Here is a 19199-nt window from a genome sequence, read left to right as displayed (position 1 = left end):
CATCGCACTTGATCACCCGGTGCCCCCTAACCATGTCCGACGAGTCGAAGGAGGGGATCGGACCATTTGGCACTGCTGCTAAATGCCTTTCAGCTATCATGTCGCCCACCTTGACCTCGATCTCCTCCCACTTCCCACTGTCTCTGAACTTCTTGGCCTTCTTCACAAAGGAGGTCGGTCTTGGCCTCCCCTGAGCGTCTTTTGCCCGTTTGGGTGCGCTCACGCTTGCCTCGTGCGAGCGGTCCCTCTTTGTGTTGGTTTCAGTGGCCTCCGGGCGCGTCCTCATGTATTCTTCGAAGTCTGCGATCTCCGCAAGGCATCGAGTCTTGTCCTCCGCATCGCGCTGGTCAGTCTTGCCCTCTGCCCCATTCTTGGCTATCTTGCCGAGAATAAAGCAAGCCCGGCTGACCTTGGCCTTGCGCTGCTGATGCGTAACAGTGGCTGCCATGCTGGTACCCGGCTGGGTTACGCTGTTGTGTGGGTAGTTGTTCTTGGTGTCTAGTGGGGTGCTGGTCTTAGCAGCCCCTTCCGTTCCCATTGGAGCCGGAGCACCCTGGCTGGGTGTTCGCGGCCCTTCCTCGATGGTAGCGGAATCGGTTTGAGGTTTAGCCTCTTCCGTGACGTCCGAAGCTACGGTGTTAGGTTTCATTTTCAATACATAATACGTAATCGACCTGGCAAGCGCGGCGGGCCTGAGGGTTGTTGGGGCTCTATGAAAAAGTCGACCGTGACTCCGCCCCAAAGCCACGACAAGGCCACTTCCGACCCAGGGTTGCCCGGCCCTGGGAAGGCTCCATTAAAACGCATCTGGATATACCCCTCAGCTGCAAACCTGAAAGTCAGTGGGCACGGGTCGCTTGACACGCCTGACTTGAGGGTAGGCACTTTAAAGACCTACCCAGGTCCGCCCGACTACGATTCGTCAGCATCCATAGTCATAACTAGACTATGGACCTGCTTCCAGCCGCCCTCAAGGGGAGAGTATAGTCGCACTACCATCGGTGCATACAGTTACGGCAATGGACGAGTCCCCCGTTGGTTCTCCTGTGTACCCAACGGCTTACGGTCAAAAAAAAAAAAAAAAAAATTATGATTATGATTATGAAAAAAATGATTTTTGACTTTGAAAGAGTGCCACAACCATAGTTTTTAAGATATTCTATGTAAGTTAGGTTCAGACAGTTTCTACATTATTTCTTAGCAAAATAAACTTGGTTTCAAAAAAATCGAATCTACACAGCGACCTGTGGACTATCCGCAGCTGGCCTACTTTTTATACCCGTTTCTCGTAGAGTAAAAGGGTATATTGTATTCGTGCAAAAGTATGTAACAGCTAGAAGAAAGCGTTTCCGAACCCATAAAGTATATATATTCTTGATCAGGGTCACTAGCCGAGTCGATCTAGCCATGTCCGTGTGTCCGTCTGTCTGTCTGTCTGCCTGTCCGTCTGTATGAACGCTGAGATCTAGGAAACTACAAAAGCTAAAAGGTTGAGATTTCCCACACATATTCTTGGGCTTCCTACGCAGCGCAGCCGAGCGCCACGCCCCCTCTAACGCCCACAATCGCCCACTAACGATTTTAAAATGGGTCCTGCGCCCACATCTTTAAAGATTTCCGAGAAGTATAAATGCAGCACAATTCCTTATTGGTTAAAAAAAATCACAAAAACACTTGAAAAAATTACAGTTTTATATGTATCTTCCCCTTTAATAAAATCATTATTAGATAAAATAAATATTAAATATAATTATTAAATAATTAATAAAACTTTTGAATCGCAAAATAAATATTTTTTTCGAAAAACGCGGAACACGCAGTAAGTTATAAGGAAATTCGAGCTGTGAAAGCTCGACTTGCGGATACAATATTTTATTAAATACGAATGCTAAAAGCTACTGCCATAAAAATTGATTCAAGTTCTTTTACAATCCAAACACCTTTTCTTTGGTCACGTTTTTAATTTGCTTCCTTAAAATCGTACAGATTTACAGGCATATAGCATTGCAGCGCCTAAGTGAAAATAGAATTTAGAAAGAGTAATTATTTGGTGGATAATTTAATAAATATTCGTCACAAAATATGATATCAGATCTTTTGTATGTTGAAGGTGCGATCACTAGTTTTTTAGCTCGTTAAGAGGTAATTTGGTTTTAATAGATTAAAAAATGATTTTTTTACTTTTTGTTATTTAGAAATTGTTAAAAGGCTTTAAATCAGGGGTTGAAAATGCTGTGAATGCTTTCTATGTTTTGCTTTTACTGTGCTACAGCTATGACAGTTTTTGGAAGTCGGATGCAAAGCCCAAGCAAAATCAAGGACAGCCAAAGTCGACTGTTAAAATTTCGTCGGAAGCAATGTTCTAGCAGCATTTTAGCTTTAAAAGCAATAAATCGGTCTTGATATATAAATGTAAATGGACATTTTTATACCCTTGCAGACGGTATTATGATTTCAGCCAGAACTTAGCAACGCAGTGAAGGAGACGTTTCCGACCCCATAAGTATATATATTCTTGATCAGCATCACTAGACGAGTCGATCTAGCCATGTCCGTCTGTCCGTCCGTCTGTCCGTCCGTTTCTACGCAAACTAGTCTCTCAGTTTTCAAGCTATCGGGATAAAACTTTTCCAAAAGTCTTCTTTCTATTGCAGGTAATATATAAGTCGGAACGAGCCGGATCGGACAACTATATCATATAGCTCTCAAAGGAACAATCGGGAAAAAAAATGTAAAAAAAATTATATCTTGGGTGTTTTTGAACCTATAACATTCGTTGGTTTTTATTGTATTTTCTTCTACTCTAGGATATAACTCTTTTCAAATATTTTTGAATTTCGATTTTAATTTTATCAAAATCGAACTACTATATCATATAGCTGCCATTGAAACGAACGCAAAATTAATGAGAAATAATAGGAAAATTAACATTTTTGCGATTTGTAAATTAATAGGAATTATTTGCAAGGGTATATAAGCTTCGGCTGGCCGAAGCTAGCTTTCTTTCTTGTTTTAAATATTACCTTCTACTCTTGGGAATATTTTTTTTTAAATATTATATATATATATTTATATATTATATATTTAAATATGAATTTCGCATTAAATATTAAAAAAATCTGACGACTTTATCATATAGCTGCCATAGGAACGATCAAAAAATTAATAGGAAAGTAATAGGAAATTAATTTTAGCTTGTTTGGTTTTTATTGTATTCTTTTCTTCTCTAGGATATGACTCTTTTTAAATATTTCCGAATTTCAATTTTAATTTTATCAAAATCGGACGACTATATCATCTAGCTGCCATAGAAACGATCGAAAAAAAAAGAGAGAACGCTATAGTCGAGTGCCTCGACTATTAGATACCCGTTACTCAGCTAAACAACTTAATAGAAATATGCCTTCTTATATGCTTTTCGCCGCTCGATTTTTACCCAGGGATCTCTTTCTAGAAGAGGCTTTCTAGAACTTTCAATTCTCGGTTGTCAAGACCAGAAATATTTACTTGTAGATAAGATTAAATAAATAAATTATGAATGACTACAATGAAGAAATAGAACAGGTGTTTGCGAATACATATTCATCTCTATTCGATTTATTAGGAATTTAATTTATTCTTCCCGACAAGCTAGGAACATTCCTAACTTACACAAAATAATTATTAGTTAATATTTTCTTTAATTTTGATTATTTTAATTGTCAGACCATTACAAATTTTATCTCAATGAAAAACAAGAAAGGAAGCTACCTTCGGCCAGCCGAAGCTTATATACCCTTGCAGATAAAGTAATGCTCACTCGGTGCAGTTCCATATATATTCTTGATCCGTCTGTCCGTCGGTCCGTCTGTCCGTCTGTCTGTCTGTCCGTTTCTATGCGAACTAGTCTCTCAGTTTTAAAGCCAGTTTAAAGCCACCGAGTGAGCATTACTTTATCTACAAGGGTATATAAGCTTCGGCTGGCCGAAGCCATCTTCCTTTCCGAGATCTCAGCGTTCATACGGACAGACAGACAGACAGACAGACAGACAGACAGACAGACAGACAGACAGACAGACAGACAGACAGACAGACAGACAGACAGACAGACAGACAGACAGACAGACAGACAGACAGACAGACAGACAGACAGACAGACAGACAGACAGACAGACAGACAGACAGACAGACAGACAGACAGACAGACAGACAGACAGACAGACAGACAGACAGACAGACAGACAGACAGACAGACAGACAGACAGACAGACAGACAGACAGACAGACAGACAGACAGACAGACAGACAGACAGACAGACAGACAGACAGACAGACAGACAGACAGACAGACAGACAGACAGACAGACAGACAGACAGACAGACAGACAGACAGACAGACAGACAGACAGACAGACAGACAGACAGACAGACAGACAGACAGACAGACAGACAGACAGACAGACAGACAGACAGACAGACAGACAGACAGACAGACAGACAGACAGACAGACAGACAGACAGACAGACAGGCAGACAGACAGACAGACAGACAGACAGACAGACAGACAGACAGACAGACAGACAGACAGACAGACAGACAGACAGACAGACAGACAGACAGACAGACAGACAGACAGACAGACAGACAGACAGACAGACAGACAGACAGACAGACAGACAGACAGACAGACAGACAGACAGACAGACAGACAGACAGACAGACAGACAGACAGACAGACAGACAGACAGACAGACAGACAGACAGACAGACAGACAGACAGACAGACAGACAGACAGACAGACAGACAGACAGACAGACAGACAGACAGACAGACAGACAGACAGACAGACAGACAGACAGACAGACAGACAGACAGACAGACAGACAGACAGACAGACAGACAGACAGACAGACAGACAGACAGACAGACAGACAGACAGACAGACAGACAGACAGACAGACAGACAGACAGACAGACAGACAGACAGACAGACAGACAGACAGACAGACAGACAGACAGACAGACAGACAGACAGACAGACAGACAGACAGACAGACAGACAGACAGACAGACAGACAGACAGACAGACAGACAGACAGACAGACAGACAGACAGACAGACAGACAGACAGACAGACAGACAGACAGACAGACAGACAGACAGACAGACAGACAGACAGACAGACAGACAGACAGACAGACAGACAGACAGACAGACAGACAGACAGACAGACAGACAGACAGACAGACAGACAGACAGACAGACAGACAGACAGACAGACAGACAGACAGACAGACAGACAGACAGACAGACAGACAGACAGACAGACAGACAGACAGACAGACAGACAGACAGACAGACAGACAGACAGACAGACAGACAGACAGACAGACAGACAGACAGACAGACAGACAGACAGACAGACAGACAGACAGACAGACAGACAGACAGACAGACAGACAGACAGACAGACAGACAGACAGACAGACAGACAGACAGACAGACAGACAGACAGACAGACAGACAGACAGACAGACAGACAGACAGACAGACAGACAGACAGACAGACAGACAGACAGGGAAATACAATTAAAAGGCCTAAAATGAGGCCTATCTTTCGGAGTGGATTGCAAGTAGGGAATTAAATGAATCTTAGCGATTCTTTTCGCATGTTATTAGGAAATTATTGGGCAATGAAAATCAGTCAAGTTTTTTAAAAAATATTGTAATTAAGCCCATTTATGATCAATAATGTGGAGTCGTGTTTTGAGGGATGAACTTTGCGCCGTGCAGTCTCCAGGCCCAGGATCACGTCTAAAACAAAAAACAGCAACTGGGCATTATGGTACAGCGCACAAAATGAATTATTTCATATGTAAAAAAATGTTTTTTCCATAAAAAATGTGAAGTTGGAAAAAAATTTTCAAAAAACACACTTTTTTTCGACTTTGTTCGTAAAAAAAAACATGTTTTAACAAACAAATATAAAAAAATCCTTTTATTCATGTTGTGAACATTTTATTTCAGACATAAAGCAAAAAACCGCACTCGATTAAAATGAAATCTCTGACCTGTACATTGCACGGCGACTTTGAAAACACGACTTTTCAGTAGAAGCGTTTAAAGTTTACCTTTGTGCATTTCAGCTATTTGACACGCACTCACTAAATTGCGTATTACTTTGAAAATAAGTACCGGACGGCTTTATGCTTTTAAAGGCTTATTCCTAGACATATTTAGAGTACATTAAAACAAAAAAAATTTTTTCGAAAAAAAAAAATTTTTAATTGTAATTCCCCCCTTAAGAATTCAATTTACTATCTTTCTTTTTAGAATAACAAAAAGAATGATTCACGCAGGGCTCTAGTGTGTAGTATTCTTAGGGCCATTTTCTCGTCTGTCTGATAAATGTAAAGTAGGGTTAAGACCTTGAAATCGTATGGGAAATCATTGTTTTAACCCTACTTTAAATTTAACAAACGGACGAGAAAACGGCCCTTAACGTTGCTTTGCTTTCAAAAGCCCAAGCAAAGCAAATGTTAAACTATTTTGACATTTCATATTTTTATACCCTTGTAGAGGGTATTATAATTTCAGTCAGATGTTTGCAACGCAGTGAAGGAGACGTTTCCGACCACATAAAGTATATATATTCTTGATCAGCACCAATAGCCGAGTCTATCTAGCCATGTCCGTCTGTCCGTCTGTCTGTCTGTCCGTTTCTATGCGAACTAGTCTCTCAGTTTTAAAGCTATCGCGATGAAACTTTCCCGAAAGTCTTCTTTCTATTGCAGGTAGTACATATGTTGGATCGGACCACTATATCTTAAGGCTCCCATAGGAATATTCAAACAAATATAAGAAAATTCATTGTAACTTTGTAGGAAGTAGGCGTTTTGATTCTTGACCACTTAAAAACAAAATTTAAATAAATAGAAACACTGAATCTGGAATCCCTGGAACTGCACCGAGTGAGCATTCTTTTATCTGGAAGGGTATATAAGCTTCGGCTGGCCGAAGGTAGCTTCCTTTCTTGTTGCTTATGCTTTGCTTTCCTGTAAAAAGTCTGTTGATCTCACAGTAACAGTGTTGAAAATATTTGCATATGCACCACTGTATGTCTTATTCCTTTTTTGAGTTATACACTTATGTATACAGTTATACACTTATGGTTCTGCCTGCGTGCAGCATTTTCTTTCAGTCTCTAATAAATCGTCAAACCGAATAGGTTATGGGCCCAGGACAGCAAGAAAACTACTGTGTAATAGTCGAAAAGATTATACGATAATTAGAGATTCGGTGGTGTTTTAAAAAGATGAACAAGATGAGTTCCCAATACTCAATAGAAAAACTTGATAGTGACAATTATAGTTCGTGGGCAGTGCAGATGAAAAGTCTGCTGGTACACTCAGAACTTTGGTCGATTGTGTGTGGTCGTGAAATTAAAAACGAAAGTGGAACGGTTGCGGAGCTGGCAAACTTTGATAACAAGGATGAAAAGGCCCTCGCGAGTATTTTGTTGTGTATAAAGCCGTCCCAGATTAATTATGTTAAACACTGCAAGTCATCAATGGAAGCTTGGAAAAAGCTGGCTAGTATTCACCTGCCTAGTGGACCAGCGCGTAGAATACAGTTGTTTAAACAGTTGCTGTATATGAAGATGTCAGAGTCAGACAGTATCGCAGTGCATTTGGGTAATTTCATCGAGAAATTACAAGAGATTGATCAACCAGTCCCAGAAGAAATGACCGTAATAATTTTGTTGTCCAGTCTATGTGATTCGTACGAAAATTTCGTAATCGCTATGGAGACTCGTGATTCTTTGCCTTCCTTGAGTTCTTTGAAAATTAAGTTGCTGGAAGAGGGAGAACGACGAAAAGTGGGAGACAAAACGGCAAATAGAGCGGAACAGAAAATGTACTCGTCGCGTGCCGAAAAGGAAAAGCCCAAGCATAAGAATGACATGAAAAATGTGGAATGTTGGAACTGCGGTCGTTACGGACATGTTTCGGCAAAGTGGTACTCAAAGAAAAACGCAAGGCCAGAAAAGGATACCAATAGCGAGAGCAAACGCGGAGAGAACAAAACGTCCTTCTCAGTTTTTGCTGCCGCAGCGAGTCAAAGTGGACTAACGAAAAATATTTGGTGCGTTGACAGTGGAGCAACAGCCCATTTATGTGCAAATAAATCGTTATTTGTTTCAATTCGTGAGCATAAGGAAAAAATAATGCTGGTTGGAGAAAATTACATTGAGGCTGAAGGCATTGGAACAGTAAAACTGTTTTGGCAAGAAAACATTATTGAATTGGTTGATGTGTTGTTCGTACAAAACCTTCAGTGTAATTTTATTTCGGTGTCGAAAGCAACTAATAACGGTTTCGAAATAAATTTTTCGAAAAGTTGTGCGAATGTCAAGAATAAGAGCGGCGAAACGGTATTAAAAGCGAACAAACAGAATGACTTGTTTATTTTCGAAAATAAGAACAAAAAGGCTTTTGCTGCAAACGGGTAAACAAATCAAGTAATAACGTGGCACAATAGATTTGGACATTTGAATTTCGAAAGTTTAAAATCCATGATTCGCAAAGAATTGGTGTATGGTCTATGCGGAGTAACCGGTAGCACGAATGACTTTGTTTGTGCGTCTGCGAAAAGCAAGATATGCGTGAAACAATTCCCAAAAGTGGCGGAAAATCGTTCGAGCCAAGTGTTGGGACTGATCCATACGGACGTATGCGGTCCTATGAGTACAGTTTCCAAAGGAGGAGCGCGTTATTTTGCTACATTCATAGACGACAAGACGCGTTATGTATCGGTGTATATGCTTAAAACAAAGGACCAAGTTTTTGAGAAATTCAAAGAATTTATGTTGTTAGCTGAGAAGCAAACTGGGCAGCAGATTAAAGCTATACGGAGCGATAGTGGTAGAGAGTACATTAATGGCGCATTCGAAAACTTCCTGGTAAGCAATGGGATAAAGAGGCAGCTCACCGTTTCCCACACTCCACAGCAAAACGGCGTTGCTGAGCGTGCCAATCGGACGCTAGTGGAAATTGCAAGGAGCATGATGGTTCACGCTAATGCGAACGAGTACCTGTGGGGGGAAGCGATAATGACTGCGATGTATTTGAGGAACCGATCAGAAACGTCTACATTGCCAGACATGACTCCATACGAGGCATGGTTTGGAAAAAAAACCCAGCGTATCCCATCTTAAGGTGTTTGGTACAAAGGCAATTGTGCTAGACAAGACAAGGAAAAGAAAATTTTCTCAGAAAGGAATAGAGCATATCCTGGTTGGGTATTCAGAAACTGCCAAAGCGTATAGACTCTTCAATCCTGATACGCAAACTATCAAGGAAGCTAGAGATGTGGTGTTCCTTGAGCACGATATAACAAAAAGCGAGGATATATCGACCGTAGAATTGGCAGAAAACGGAAGCGTTTTTTGTGAGGAGATAAATGGCGGTCATGATGGAAATGACGGAGATCTTGCAAGGGACGAACAGTCGGGAGCCGAAGATGGTGGAGACGAGTTGGTTGATAGCGTCAACAGAGTTCAGCGAGGCCCAGGTAGGCCTAAGATAATTCGTACTGGAAGGCCAGGACGACCACGTAAGGAGTACAATATGCTTAACGCTATTGGAGTTGCCGACGTCCAAGTACCGAGTGGAGTCAAGGAGGCTTTGAGCTTGACACAGGCTGAAGAATGGAAGGTTGCGATGCAGAAGGAGTATTCTCAACTACAGTCCACCAAGACATGGAGTATTGTAGATCTTCCTCCTTGTGAGAGAACTATTGGATGCAGATGGGTGTTTGCGGTTAAAGGAAACCAGTACGGCAACGTGGAACGGTTTAAGGCTCGCTTAGTCGCAAAAGGTTGTGGACAGGAGTACGGCATAAACTACACAGAAACAATTTCCCCAGTGGCTCGGTATTCTTCCATCCGATTGGTGATTGCACTGGCGGTCGAGAACAAAATGTTTATGCATTAAATGGACGTCTCAGCTGCGTATCTCAATAGCGACCTACAAGATGTAGTCTACATGCGGCAACCGGAAGGGTTCGTGGACACAGCGTATCCAAAAAGAGTGTTGAGGTTGCACAAGTCTTTATACGGTCTGAAGCAGAGTGGGCGTGAATGGAACAAGAAATTGGATGATACTCTTCAGCGTATTGGTTTTTTACAATGTACCAGTGAGCCGTGCATTTATACCAAGAACCACGGCGAAAAATTTAACCTAATTGTTGTATATGTCGATGATCTAATTATTCCTTGTTCCAGAAAAGAAGACCTTGTCGACATAAAACTTCAAATCGCACGAGAATTTGCAGTAATAGATGGCGGAGAGCTGAATCACTTTTTAGGCATGGAGATCGAGCGGAATGGAGAGACGGGCAGTGTGGCAATTGGCCATAAGCAGTATATCGACGGGCTGTTACGAGATTATGGCATGGAAGCCGAATGCAACGCCTTTGGAGGTTGGTTATCAGAACCTATGTGTTTTGGAAGACTGTCCACGAGTCAACCAGAAGCAGTATCAATCGCTTATTGGATCACTGCTGTACCTAGCAATGACTACGAGGCCAGACATTGTTCATTGTGTGGCAAAGTTGGCTCAGAGGTGCAGTGACCCCCATAAGGAACATGAGGTGGCCGCTAAACGCGTCCTTCGTTATTTAAAAAGGACTTGAAGTTGTACTATGTTCGAACTGGTGAGCCTGTTCACTGCTTTGTGGATGCAGACTGGGCAGGTGACTGTATTGACCGCAAATCGTTCAGCGGTTGGGCGTTCTTTATGGCTGGAGCATCGTTTTCGTGGGAGTCGAAAAAGCAGAGCATCATAGCACTCAGTAGCACGGAGGCTGAGTATGTGGCGCTTTCAACAGCAGCTAAGGAGGCTGCTTACGTGTTGAAGCTGATATCTGAGATGGGTTTCGAGACGGCGCCAACATTGATGATCTACAGTGACAATCAGAGCGCACAATGTTTAGCTAAGAATGCGAGTTTTCATGCTAGAAGTAAACATATAGATATCAAGTATCATTTCATAAGAGATTTGTATAAGAAGAAAGTCATTGATATTGAATATGTTTCAACCGAAGATATGATTTCAGATGTGCTAACTAAAGCCTTATTTAAAGTTAAGCCCACAAAATGTATTACTTCACTGGGGTTAAACTAAAAAAGAATCTCTTGAATTAGATATACCGCGGTGAGAAGGAGTGTTGAAAATATTTGCATATGCACCACTGTATGTCTTATGCCTTTTTTGAGTTATACACTTATGTAACGAGTTCTTTCAGTCTCTAATAAATCGGCAAACCGAATAAACAGCAAAGCATAAATATAGATGCTTTTGCTTCTCAGCTCACAGTTTTTGAAACCTTGACTTTAAATTGAACTTTTTGTCATTAAAAATTTTTTAAAGACTGTTAAACGATAAGGAAACATACACTTCTTATGGACCCGATAAGAGTGAGCGAGAAGCCCTACTTACAGAAATCCGTTCCAAGCTAAGACAGTTGGTTTTTTGAATTGATGTACGTAACAACTAAAACGGATTTGGTTGGAAATAATTTTTGTGACAAATGTCCTTTAGCGGAAAACCAAGGCCGTCTTCGATGAGAATTTTGCCGATTTTCTTTTGTGACAATTTGACAATGCTGACCAGGGACCGAAAATAACAGTTATTTCAAATTTTCCTGGCTATAAAAATCATCCACATAGAAAAGTGCTACAAAAAATCAAGAACACCAATGAGTTCCAAACTGGTCAAGTTATGCAAATCTGCAATGATTTTTATTTTGTGAGTTTTATTTTTAAAAATCAATGGTAATAATTATTTTTTGAGTTTTATTATAAAACTCATGATCATGATGAGTAAAAAAAATAAAAATCATCAATAACGATCATGTGTGAGTTTTATTTTATAAAACTCAAAATAAAACTCAATTCGCTTTTGCGGCCATTGTATTGGGAATTTAAATATGGTTTAAATTGGTTCTTGTTCGTTTGGCCATGTCGTTTTAGTACATTTAATAAAAAAAATTTTATTTTAACATTAAACTATTTTAAAAATTGATTTACGGTGAAAAATGGGCCTTTTTGTACAACTTTTTTGTGAAGGCAGGATAAATATTGGTTTTTATGGATCTGATAACTTTCGATTAAGTTGCAAGATCTTTTAAGTTTTTCGCTATACAAAGTTAAGCCGGAAGAATTCACGAATTGTATTTGATCCGTTCTTTCATAAAATTATGACGGGAAAATATCACGGGCATAATTGAGAATGCAGCAATATTTCAGTTATGTGACTGTTTTCACTATTCGCTATTCATTTGACCTAATGAATTCGCGTTTTTTTTTTACCTTAAGAATTTGCGGATTCTCTTGACTTGAAGAATTCGATATGATTCATATGATTCTGATATTGTTAAAGTCGAATAATCCGCTTTACTTGAAGAATTCGCGAATCATTTGACTGAAGAATTCGGTAATACTATACATTAGCGGACTCACCCCCGAAATTCGCGAAAAAATTATCCTCGATGGACCGCGATTTCTTAAGAATTTACGTGCGAAAAGAACTTGGCGGTCGGCCATGGTTCTTTTGTAATTTAATTTCAAAGTTTCCGGTTTTGCTATAAAAAAACAAGGGTGCTTTTCTCATATTTTCAATCAAAGTAATTACTTTTTAATGAGTTCCTATAAAATTAATACATATATTGTTTAAATGAGTGCCTATATAATTATTTAATTGTTTAAATAAGTTCCTATAAAAAAATGTAGAATTTTTTTTAATTTAAATAGTCTTAATGAACACTTTTCCGCACCACCATTGAGGTAAAGTTCCAGGTTTTTTCTTTAATAACCTTTTATGGCCTAGAAATCTCTCTGCTGAAGTATTCCCGAATAGGAAGTTTTTGAAAGTAGTGCATTTAAAAAAGAAAGTAAAAGAAAGACTGCGCCGAAGGAAAAAAAAAAATTTAAGAAAAAATCGCGCCTGCGGCGCACTTTTTCTTGTTCTGTATTGAACAAGTAGTTTTAGCTAAATAAGGGATGTTGTGTCGCTCAGAAAAACAAATTCAATCTTTAAGTTTGGTTTTGGGTGGAAAAGACTAAAAGAAAGGTTAAAATATATAATCCTCCTTGGACCGCGATTTCTTCTGATTATCATAATAAAAATACACATGTGGTCATCCATGGTTATGAGAGTTCTTAAGAAATCGCTGTCCATCGAGGATCATTTTTCTACTTTCTTTTAATACCAATTACTCAGATGTTTGGAATTTTAAATTAGTCCTTTTTTGACAAAAAAGGAAAAGGGTACATATATACATATATGATTTTAATACTTGTTTTTTATAGCAAACCCGGGAACTTTGAAATTCAATTACAAGAGAACCATGGCCGACCGCCAAGTTCTTTTTGCACGTAAATTCTTAAGAAATCGCGGTCCATCGAGGATAATTTTTTCGCGAATTTCGGGGGTGAGTCCGCTAATGTATAGTATTACCAAAATGTGTTATATGTAATATGAAATATTAAAAAAAGTTGTATATATAAATTATTATTCTAAGTTGAGCTATCACGCTCTAGTACTCATTGCAAAATATTCCCAATCCGTTTTATTGGATTTGATTTAATATACGTATCTTCAAGTAAAGCGGATTATTCGACTTTAACAATATCAGAATCATATGAATCATATCGAATTCTTCAAGTCAAGAGAATCCGCGAATTCTTAAGGTCAAAAAAAACGCGAATTCATTAGGTCAAATGAATCGCGAATAGTGAAAACAGTCACATAACTGAAATATTGCTGCATTCTCAATTATGACCGTGATATTTTCCCGTCATAATTTTATGAAAGAACGGATCAAATACAATTCGTGAATTCTTCCGGCTTAACTTTGTTTTGCGAAAAACTTAAAAGATCTTGCAACTTAATCGAAAGTTATCAGATCCATAAAAACCAATATTTATCCAGCCTTCACAAAAAAGTTGTACAAAATGGCCCATTTTTCACCTTAAATCAATTTTTAAAATAGTTTAATGTTAAAATAAAATTTTTTTTATTAAATGTACTAAAACGACATGGCCAAACGAACAAGAACCAATTTAAACCATATTTAAATTCCCAATACAATGGCCGCAAAAGCGAATTGAGTTTTATTTTGAGTTTTATAAAATAAAACTCACACATGATCGTTATTGATGATTTTTATTTTTTTTTATAATAAAACTCAAACAATAACTGTTATTTTTGAGGAATACAAATAAAAATCAGAAATAAGTTTTTCAGTGCGAGTTTTATCAATAAAACTTATAACTGTTACGGTCCCTGATGCTGACGCTAACAAATATTGATGAGCGGCAATCCACTGGTGTAAGAATAAACCTAATAATTTATTATTCTAACTCATTAAAATTCAAGTTAATTTTCAGCTATCTGTACTTTACAATCAAAAGCTTAAAGTGGAAAAACCTCTGGGACCGTGAGTGCCCTAACACTCTGAAATACTTTCCAATCCGGTAAATTTTGTGCAAAGGGGGCCATGCTTTTGGGAATCCATTCTTTAAGCAAGGGTGTATTGGCAAGACCTGCTACGCACAATGACCGATCAGAGCATCCCTCACGTCCATGCAAAAGTTCGTTAATGCAAGTTTGGTTGCTTATGGTGCGCTAGCATATTTATTAGCTGATCTTGGAAGATCCCTCGAAACCATTTCAGTACCACGAATGAAGTTAGGGACAGTACTTTGGGATTGCCGCTGACCAAAGGGTTGGAGTTTGGGGTTTCAAGCGAAATGGAGAAAAAGGCATATTCTAGACTGATGCCCAAGGTGTTTTGTTCTGATTAAAATCCGTGTCGAAGAGGTCTCTGATTAGTTTTTTTTGCATTCAGACGAGTTTTTTCTTTCGCTATGAATTCGTATTCGTGTTCCGATGGCAGCGCACAGTGTAAGATTTTGCCAATCTAGCGGGACTTTTAGCAAAAGTTGAACTGTTTTTAAGGTCGATGAGCTTTAAGCAGCACTTTTAGAAATGTTCAACTATTACAAAAGCAGGCACAAAACAAAACATACAATTTTTTTTTGGAAGATAACGGTTTTTAAAGTTCGTCCCTAGAAATGCATGCGAAATTGCACTGGGAAGCGAGCAACAGTTGACAAAGTTTAGTCTTATCAATTGCATCGCGTGATCAGTGGGAGGAGCCCAAAGTTATTTTTTCCAGAAACTTAATTAACTTAATTCACTTACAAAAACAAAAACATTTTTTGGGACAAAAATTTTTTTTTGAAAAAAGTGCCAAATAGTAGTGTATTGTTTCAAGTTTCTGTTTTTTGGTGGAAAAAACTTATATTATTCTATCGTATTCTACCATTCGCGTGCATTCATTCTGATTCAGAATCTAAAATTAAATCTTGCCCATATTTTGTCCAAAGACCTTCTATTTAGAAATGAGTGAAATAAGCCGTGCTGCATTTTTCCAAGGTTTGGTCGAAAAATGATGATGTTTGGCAATGACATTGATCACTCCAAATTGAAATTTCACTGTCTTTTGAGTTTCAAAACCGATTTGAGAAATCTAGGAGATATATAGCCATGCTCATAGAAGAGCCATCCTTTCCAACTGACGGCACAACTAATATCAATACAAAACTACAATAAAACTGCAGCATTTAATATTATCTGGTAATATTATAGTTTTCTACACAAAATCAACGATAACAATTCTACTATGATATTTTTCTCAAAAATAAAGTGAAATACCAGTATTTTTCTTTTGCAAATACGGAGGGTCAAACGTGGTTTTAGGCATATAGTTTCTTGGCCAATATGTCTTAGAATGGTCCATTGATTATGGTCCGCCCAAACGATTTATATCTTTTTTCGCGTCCATACAAATGTTCCAAAGTCAAGGCTACTGTGAAATATTTGTCAATTTTAAATTCTCCCCTTTGTTAAAAATGTTTTGTTCTCTTTAAAGCATTTTTTCAATACTGTTATTTTGTATATTAGTAACGGCTACTATGATATTTTTCTTTAAAAATTTTAAATTTTAAAAATTTTTACCATGGTTATTAATGGTTCCTCTAGGTCTGAAGAATTCGCGGTCTTATTATGTTTATGACTTTATGAATGGCTTTATTGGTCAGAACTTTAAAAATTGTTACCATGGTCATTAATGGTACCTCTGGGTCTGAAGAATTCGCGGTCTTATTATGTTGAAGAATTCATGTGTATAAGTACAAATTGCAACCTTTAAAATTCCTATTCCAATTGAGCAACAGATATTAAGGACTTGTATATTTTCGATCACCAAATAAAAGTTATTTAATGATTTTTTTACTATAAGTCTTTTCATAAGAGTTATCTTGATTTTTATTTTTTCAGTCTAAAAATAACAGTTATTTTTATACCCTTGTAGAGGGTATTATAATTTCAGTCAGATGTTTGCAACGCAGTGAAGGAGACGTTTCCGACCACATAAAGTATATATATTCTTGATCAGCACCAATAGCCGAGTCTATCTAGCCATGTCCGTCTGTCCGTCTGTCCGTTTCTATGCGAACTAGTCTCTCAGTTTTAAAGCTATCGCGATGAAACTTTCCCGAAAGTCTTCTTTCTATTGCAGGTAGTACATATGTCGGAGCCAGCCGGATCGGACCACTATATCTTAAGGCTCCCATAGGAATATTCAAACATATATAAGAAAATTCATTGTTACTTTGTAGGAAGTAGGCGTTTTAATTCTTGACTACTTAAAAACAAAATTCAAAAATAGAAACGCTGAATCTGGAATCCCTGGAACTGCACCGAGTGAGTATTACTTTATCTGCAAGGGTATATAAGCTTCGGCTGGCCGAAGGTAGCTTCCTTTCTTGTTAGACTTTTATTTTAAAAGTCATGAATAAAAGTTACGGAGGACTTTTATTTTTTCGGTCAAAAAATAACTGTTATTCTCTGACTTTTATTTTAAAAGTCTGAAATAACAGTTACTTCATGACCCATTTCAAAAAAGTTACAAAAATTTAGGTCATTGCGGATCTGAATAGACCGCATTAGATTGGTTATGTGACTTTTTTCTCCGATTTTTAGTGGGATCCGAAGTGCATGATTTTTTTGATTAAAAATAATAAAATAACTGTTATTTTCGGTCCCTGGAATAGTCTATAGAATACGTTCCCCCTACGATTTGTTGATCTCCAAATCGACCCACCCTAATATATATATAACACTCTCCTGGTGCGCTTCGTCACTACATGGACTGCCGTCCATAGTGATATAATATATAGTAGTCGCCTTCGCACAATTTCCTAGTGCGCTTCTTCACTACGTGGGCCGTCCACAGCGATATGTTAGAGCAATGTAGAAATTGTTGCGTTCCAGGGAAATGCGGGTGCGATCCGCGTAGAAATTAGGTATTGAAAAACACGGGAAAAACTTTCGGGGTTTTGCGCGACGTGCGGCTGTTTATTTGTGCACTAAGCTTTGTGGCTCCAGAGTGGAGCGGAGACTTGGGGGAGAGTTAGAGAGGGAGAGCGAAGGGCAGTGCGAGCGAGCGAGATGTGGAGATCTGGAGAAAACTGCCGCTCGACACTGCGTGCCGAAATGAAACGCCCTTTTGGCGTGAGTATTCTACCCCCCCCCCCCCTTGCGAGGACCACCGTAGCAAGACCCTCAGTAGAGTAGACTCAGGAACATGATTGAAGCGAAGGTCGGTCTTCCTTATGTAGTAGAGTGTGGTGGCCCTTTCCACACTTGTGGCAGTGGTCATCACTGCGGCAGGAGTCCTCGGAATGATCGTGGGCCAAGCAATTGGAACAGTACTTGTGGATACGTACTTCCTGGAGCCGTTTCTTGGCACTAAGCCGCAGAAAGCGGTGGCATTTCCGTAGCGGATGGATCTTTTGCAGACTCGGCATTGGTGAGATTTAATACCTCGGGAACGTCTGCCATCCAAGGCGGGATATGCAACCCAATAGTCGGAATTCTTTGTAGGAAAGACCGGTTTAATCGGGTCCGGATCGGAAATTCTAATAGTCCCACACGCGTTGGAAACACGCGCTGAGAAGGACGAAATTCTGTATGGGATTGAGGCCGATACTGGCCCTGGAGGTTTGGATGGAATCGAAGTCATTGTAGAATTGTTGCTTGGATGCAACAGCGTATAATGCCGACTTTGGCAAGTGAAACAAGTGGTAGGGCTTGTGCAATCCTGCAATTTATGGCTGCTTGCAAAGCAGTTGGAGCATAGCTGTTTATCTTGGATGTAGGCTGAACGATCATTTAACCGCATTTGGAGAAAGCGTGGACATATACGAATGGGGTGTTTTTCCTTTGAACACAGATCGCAGCCTTTGGGTGTTGGAACACTGAAAAAAAATTCAAGTCAAACGGGATTGAATCAATGCGAAACGGGATTGAAAACAGGGTAAGCCCGAATATGCTAAACTTGATCCAAAAAAGATTGAAGTAATCCCGTAGTTTTGCAAGCCAAAATATATTGAATTTATCGTTATTGAGTAGGCCGGGATTAATTCAACCCCGAAAATCGAGCTCGATTCTATCCCATACTAAATTTAATCCCGTACGGGATAGTTTCAATCCCGAAAAACGGGATAATTTGTATCCCAAACGTACTTGAATTGAGCTCGGCCGAGATTATATAAATTCCAATAAATCCCCAAAAACTCAAAAACCGATACAAAATTATGTTTTTATTTAATTTTTTTATTTTAATATTAAATATACTTGATTCTAAACTACATATCATTTTGTGGATTTAACCGTAAGGAAGGTGTTATTTGCCCTTGACTATCAGAAAAGGAGTTGTTTTTGGATATAATCTCCTCTATACGGTCTTGATAGTTGAATATTGTTGTCAGCTGAAGAAATAATCTTTCCTCCGCGCCAGCAAGGGTCACTTTCTCACTCCTCTTTCCACTGTTACTCGATTTGAATTGGGCTGAGAATGGTAAGCAGCAGTGGCGGATCCAGGATTTGGATGTGGGGTGGTGAGTTGTTCTTAAAACAAATTTGTTGGTCAATTATTTTTCATTCCATTATTTTTTCACAAGAGTGAGGCTTAACTTGGATTTGCGCAGGTTAGTCAGCATTTTCAAAATTAAATCTTGACAATCTATTTATAAACGAAAATAAAAAATTAGAGTCAAAAAATGGTTTTAATTTTACAAAACAACGC

The 19199-nt window shown here is 39.0% G+C and overlaps 1 long non-coding RNA gene across 2 annotated transcripts; it reads left to right on the top strand.

Moving 5' to 3' along the window:
• The first annotated feature begins 11375 nt into the window (after positions 1 to 11375).
• On the top strand, positions 11376 to 14850 carry LOC138913750 (uncharacterized). 2 transcript variants are annotated; one of them, XR_011419576.1, is made up of 4 exons: positions 11376 to 11525; positions 11585 to 11791; positions 14291 to 14374; positions 14434 to 14850. It is a non-coding gene; the product is annotated as an uncharacterized lncRNA (long non-coding RNA). The 2 variants fall into 2 exon arrangements; XR_011419577.1 differs by having other exon boundaries at positions 14283 to 14374.
• The last annotated feature ends 4349 nt before the right edge of the window (positions 14851 to 19199 follow it).

This window comes from Drosophila takahashii, chromosome 4 (genome assembly GCF_030179915.1).
Source record: "Drosophila takahashii strain IR98-3 E-12201 chromosome 4, DtakHiC1v2, whole genome shotgun sequence".
Classification (NCBI taxonomy): domain Eukaryota; kingdom Metazoa; phylum Arthropoda; class Insecta; order Diptera; family Drosophilidae; genus Drosophila; species Drosophila takahashii.
Note: the sequence above shows the minus strand (reverse complement) of the source record. Positions and strands in the feature narration are given on the sequence as shown.